The sequence below is a fragment of the Drosophila subpulchrella genome, unplaced genomic scaffold, assembly GCF_014743375.2.
Source record: "Drosophila subpulchrella strain 33 F10 #4 breed RU33 unplaced genomic scaffold, RU_Dsub_v1.1 Primary Assembly Seq39, whole genome shotgun sequence".
NCBI lineage: Eukaryota > Metazoa > Arthropoda > Insecta > Diptera > Drosophilidae > Drosophila > Drosophila subpulchrella.
Window position 1 is genome coordinate 431,425 of NW_023665611.1, and position 6,839 is coordinate 438,263.

The following is a 6,839-nucleotide window of genomic DNA, read 5'->3' on the forward strand; positions in this document are numbered from 1 at the left end:
ACGAGCCCTGACTTTTAGATACGCAGGTCCCAACTTCGCGCTGTACCCAGCTGCATAATTGCTTTGCTTGAAGCTCTTCAGATAGACTTCCTGCCCTTCTTTATATGCTACATCTCTAGTTATTTGATTATACTGGCGCTCATTCTTGTCGTTTTGCTTGCCTAAAATTTCCTGTGCCTTTCGGAAACATTAGCATGTGGAGAATATGACGCAGTCAGGGTGTGTAAAATTTGATGCTCTTTCAACAGTTTCTGGAACGCATCCGACTTAAATTGAGAATCATCGCTGTGATTCGGGTACCACTCCCATCGGTGGTCGCTGGATTCTATTGGAGGCCTTCGTGGTTTTGCAGACTTCACAGGACTGGATGTATGACTTTACATCATTAACCAATCCTGGCCAATAATAATACCTGCGTACCCTTTCAAGTTTCTTGTGCACGCCTCCATGAGAAGCTAGTGGATCTCATGAGCTTTCTTTAACACTTCCCCTACCAATTCATTTGGGATCCACAACTTCCAGCTAAGTGAATAATGCAGCTGATCGCAGGCTGCATAGTCCGACCTTATAATACAAATAATGGCTGCAAGGCACTCCTGCTCAGTCACTGTGTAACTGCGCTACGCCCGATTCAGCTTTTTGGATATATATGCTATAGGATATTCATCCCCTTGTTTTGTTTTCTGTACCAACACACCACCAACCCCAGAAGTGCTTGCGTCACACTGGACGAAAAATGGCTTACTAAAATCGGGACTATGAAGCATTGGGGCAGAGCAAAGCCCACTTTTTAAGTCTCTAAATGCTTTTTCTGCTTCTGGTGTCATCTCAAACATCTTTTTGGACTTCAGCAAATCAGTTAGAGGGGCGACCACGGAAGCAAAATTGCTTATGAATTTGCGGTACCAACCGACCACTCCCAAGAAGCTGCGGAGAGACTTCAAGTTCTTCTGAAGCGGATACTCTGACGTAGCTGAAATTTTTTCTGGATCCGTGCGAATTACACCCTTCCCCACCATGTGTCCTAAATAACTCACCGAGCGCATACAAAAGTGTCTTTTCCCAACGTTGAGGGTAAGTCCAGCTATCTCAACTTTTTCGGCTACCAATTTCAGAACTCTCAAATGCGTCTCAAAAGTGTCTGACACAACATGAAGGTCGTCGATGTAAACAAAGACCTCATTTAATTTTCCCTTTCCATAAGGCGAGTCATCGTCATCGATGCATTTGTCAATACAAATGGAATAACCTTGTACCGATATAAAGGCTTGCCTGGGATCGTAAAAGCCGTTTTCCCTCTATACTCTGGCTCTAAGGGGATCTGCCAGTATGCGTCTTTGAGATCTAGGTTAGAAATAAACATTGCCTTTGGCAGCCGAGATAAGATGCCATCAATCTGAGGCAGCGGATGGTCATGCCTTTTTGTAACCGCATTCTTTGCCGAACCTTCCCGGGCTTTTAAATCAACACAACCGGAGATGGCCATGGGCTCTGCGATTCTTCAATAACCCCTAGTCTTACCATCCTATCAACAACCTCATACAATAACTTCTCAATCGCCGATGACACCGAAAAATTGAGCTCATGCGAGATGGGCGTGGTTTTTTCTAGCCCAGCAATTGTAAAGGATGGGAACAAGTTGTTGTGACTCTGAGAGAAGGTGCGAGTTTGAAGTGATCTCGGATATTTGCATTGAATGTAGCAGCAAGTCGAAAATGGACCAACAATTAGTCCCGAGATATAAGTCTTGACTCAGGGATGGTATTAAATGAAATTCGAGTTCTTTAATTTTATTCTTAAAGGTTACTGGAGTTTTAAGCCTACATACGACCTCTTGGATTTTCCCATCTGCTGTACAAGCTACAGTGGATACTTTCTTAAATGGAACGTTGCTCCGTATGATTTGCTTCGCCAGGTTCCCACCAATAGCGTTAATAGCTGCTCGAGTATCTAGTAAACCTATTTTTACTCTATCTACAATTTTAACTTCTGCGTACGGGCGATCATCATTTTCTTTAAACGTAATTCAATTTATGGTTTTGATTGCCTTCCAATAGGCTCTTAATCTCTTTGCATTTCTGGACGATGCTTTGGCCCGAGAAAAAACTGTTTATATTGTCGTTCTTTTCTTCAACACCGGCCCTAAGTCTACATCGATTTCAGTTTCTGGAGACTTCTTGATGACATCCATATAAGAAGGAATGAAAGAATTTAGTGCGGACATAATTCGGTGTCCGGCTTGCTTTTGTGAGCACAAGACGACTGTCGAGAGTGACTTATGCTCGTCCGAACTTTTTTTTGGCATCTAATACAATAATGCCTATAAGTATTCGACGCAAAATGTTGCAATGTTTGGAATATCCCCAATCAATTCTGACACCGGTTTTCTAAATGGAACGGTTCTCTGGTAAGACTGATTTTTACACACGTCCTCGAGAAAATTTTCGTTCATGCTACAGATTTCCCGAAGCTTTGCCACCGACTGAATGGGAATATTGAGCATCTCTTGCCTAATTCCTGGCCTTAAACTCCTGCGGAGGGTTTCAACAACTTCTAACTTGGTAAAAGGCATATCCAAATTGTCCATTAAGTCCACTACTGCATCATAAAAAGTATCAAAATTTTCCCTGTCCTTCTGCTTTCTATCCCTTATGGCCTCTCTTATATCAATGTCCGTCCGTGCATCTCTAAGCTGCAACTGCGGCGCAGAGAATGTTCCAACTACGATCCAGGGAAATCTTATGGAACCGCCAATAGAATTCGCGAGCCTTCCCATCGGAGGGAAGTGAGTGGCGTTGCTACTCAAAATGTCAAAATTTCCCTCCAGAGTTTGGTACGTAAGAGCTTCCGCCCGATATATGAAATTAACTACGCCGAGACCCTCAGGACTACCATTGAACCTCAGCTTCCAGCTGTTTAATATGTCCGGCCTGTGAATTAGATCTGACGTCCCACTTCTTGGATTTAGCTGCCCTGACCTTACTGGATCCTGTAGGTGACCAAAGGACTAATTTCCGTCATTCAATGGCAAAACAGGCTCTCTAAAATTATCGGCTGGCGTTGGAAGCCTTGCCAAGAGATTCTCTTGAATTGATTTACTCATTTTTTCCGACAATTTGTCCAATAAATCATTTTCCATACCCTGAATAGCATTCTTAATAGAGCTTTCAATCAACTCCTTTTGATCAATGCTTGGCTCATCTCTTCTTGGCGTAGAATCTCCTGACGCTAGGTTTTGCTGTTTCTTCTTCCTAGTATTGTGAGAGGGTGTTGCCGGGGTACAAAAGCAGACGGTTTCAGGTGGGTGTAGGAATTGCAATTCTCGAAGGACCTTCGGGTTTATGGTGATTTCGGAACGCTAAATCCTTTCGTGATGGAAAATTTTACGGGTTGGACCTTCGGGCGAGGCCGCAGCCGGATCTTCTCGTGAATGGTCGAAGTGCGAGGCGAGCGTCGTGGGGACTGAAAATCCTACGGGCTGGACCTTCCGGGCGAGGCCGCAGCCGGATCTTCTCGTGGATGGTCGAAGTGCGAAGCGAGCGTCGTGGGGACTAAAAATCCTACGGACTGGACCTTCGGGCGAGGCCGCAGCCGGATCTTCTCGTGAATGGTCGAAGTGCGAGGCGAGCGTCGTGGGGACTGAAAATCCTACGGGCTGGACCTTCCGGGCGAGGCCGCAGCCGGTACCGTCGAGGAGGCCAGGAAGGCGATCGCTAACCTAGTCAGAGCAGGAACCGAATGGTCCAGTTGCAGGAACAGTATAGCAGTCGGGCCCCGAGCCCCATCCCAGCAGGTAAGAACGATGAGATGGGACAATTTTCGGAGTCCCTCCGGATCCCCGTCGGCTCTGACGCTGCGCCGATCAAGGTTCCAACGCGTCATCGAGGGATGCATCCAGGAACGACACACGGCGTCTGGGTGCCGCCAGGAGATGTTCGCTCAGCCACTGGCCTACAGGAACAAAATGTACGGGGTAACACGACTCCCACTCAGCATTTACTCCCCGAGAGATGCATAAGTGGAACCCGCGGTTCGACGGTAGCTCAGATCCGTTGGCTCTCGTCGCCGCACTCGAGGAGAAGATGACGACATATAGGATAAATCCGGATGAGATCCCCCGGGCTATGTCCGAAATCTTCGAGGGCCCGGCGGCACGGTGGTTACGCACTAGCCAGAGGAGGGATTTCCTGGATTTCTTCCTACCTCCTCGATATTTCGAAAGATTAGAGGATGAGATTCGTACTCACATGCAGAGGAAAGGAGAGTCTTTCAAAACATACCTGATCGAGCTCATGACGAAGATGCAACAGGCCGGGTACCGAGAAGAGGAAGATACATACGAAAACATGGCTCTCGAGTATCAGCTGTATATCAAGCGCAGCGAATTCGCGTCATGGAACCCCAGGGGTGACGGGCGGAAACCGCGAGGGATCCCAGCTCCGACGGACGCCGAACCCCTTCCGGAACTCGGAGAGTACTACACAGGCAGGACACGTGACCCACCGCATGATCGAGCAAGGAACCTCACGAATAGACGTGCAGCGGGCCTGTGGCCGCTTCGGTGAGAATGGACACTTCCGTCGAGACTGTCCCAACCCACGCCGCGACTTCTGTTGGGATTGTGGCCAAGTAGGAGTGTTAACCATAGAGTGCTGCCGTCAGGATGCCTCGGGAAACGGAGGACGTCTCCGCCGGAACCCGAGTACGGCGGAGACGAGCGCAGCATCGGCCCGACCCCAGCAAGCCCCCCGTTAAGGGTACACGGTGGGCTCATCACGGCAGCGATAGAAGTCGGAGGGAGATGGGTGGACGCCACCGTTGATACCGGGGCATCGAGGAGTTTCGCCACTGAAAGTTTAACAAACCTGGTCGCCCGCGCAGGCGAGGTTCGGGATGTGGTCACTAGAATAGCGTTGGCCGATCGGTCATGTCTGGACGTGACGAAATTGTGGCGAACTCCGGTCACGTTGGTGATGCCCACCATGTTGGATCGAGTGAGTGATACTTAGGATGGATTTTCTCAAGACCGCAGGAACGCGCGTGCGAAGTGGGCATGCCACCCTTGACTTGCAGCCTGAGCCACAAGAGGTAGGCGATCCGTTGTTACTGCCAGTGCTCATACCACCGAGGGACGATCGAGGAGAAGCAGTACGCCCCGTCGAGGTTAAGGTCCAATTGGGGACTGCCAGGCACGGAGGACCAGAGGCTCTCAGCCCGACGCCTACGCGGGCCACGGCCACGACAGACGACACTGGGATACCCGTAAGGATGGAAGCGGGAGAGCACGACGAAGAGCGATAAATTGTACCTTTGAGCCTGGGGCAACAAGGCTTCATCGACCGAGAGTTAGCTTTATTCGAGAGTCTCCAGGGGGTGTCGCATGTCGCCGAACACCGTATCGTCATACGCGACGATAAACCATTGAAGCAAAGGTATTATCCCAGGAACCCCGCGATGCAACACGTCATCGATACCCAAGTAGACTAGCTGCTCCGCTTCGGAGCCATCGAGCCTTCCAGGAGCCCACACAGCGCACCAATCGTTTTGGTGAGGAGAAAGGCTGGCGATTGGGCCATCAGGAAGATTCGGTGTTACTTAGAGGGCTACCGATTCGAAGTCATTACCGACCACTTGGCTCTCAAATGGTTAAATTCTATTGAGAGTCCTTCCGACCGAATAGCGCGCTGGGCTTTGGAACTGCAACAGTTCCAATTCGACTCGCGCTACCGACGAGGGAAGCTGAACGTCGTGGCCGATACGCTTTCGGGACAGCCCTGTGAGGTACCTCAAGGCGCTGTCGAGCTCGAGGACCACTCCGGAAAGCCACCACCGCTGTAGTACAGAAAGCGTTTCGGAAACGCATACTCGGGCGAGTGGGCGTCCCCCGGAAGTTCGTGTGTGACAATGGAACCCAATTCACAAGTCGGGCCCTAAAAGACTACTTTACTAAACTCGGCGTGGAAGTCCAGTACACGGCTCCGTATTGTCCACAGGAGAATCCCACCGAGAGGACCAACCGTACTGTGAAGACGCTGATATCTCAGCTGTCGGAAGACGACCAAAGTTCTTGGGATAGTATATTGCCGGAGATTTCCCTCGCTATCAATAGTAGCATATCGGACTCGACGGGCTACACTCCCGCATTTCTCACTCAGGGACGGGAGTTACGCTTGCCTGCGATGCTGTACGACGAACTTACCCCTGGATCGGGGGTCGTACATACAGGTCCTGGAGACAAGGCGTCGCATCTCAAAGGAATCTTCGACATCGTACGATCGAATCTACAACGTGCATCTCTAGAGCAGGCGAGGCACTATAACCTTCGAAGGCGCGTATGGAGACCAACGCTGGGGAGTCAAGTGTGGCTGCGACAACATCCCTTATCAAAAGCCGCTGAGGGATTCGCCGCCAAACTCGCTCCCAAATACCACGGTCCCTATACCGTCGCGAAGCTTACGTCTCCAAACTTGGTACGCCTGCGGCGTCCGGGAGACCGACGGTGACGAATCGCCAATATATCGCAGATTAAACCCTACTATGCGGTGGACACCTCCGACACGATCGACGACAGCATCGCCGGGGCGAGTAACCCGGCACGGTAAGCGCACGGAACCGCGGAATAGTTTTAAGATCAATGCTTGTAATAGGTTAAGATTAACGGGTCTTTTGTTAGCTACACCGTTAGGTAGGGAGTTCAGAAGGTAGGTTTATACCAATAAGTCTAGACTTATATTCCAGATGGACGAGGTAATCATGGTATCCGACGACTCCAACGACACCGAGGCCTTCTACCCGGGGGCAAACTACGGGGACGGCCGTGAAGAAGAAGAGGAGGAGGA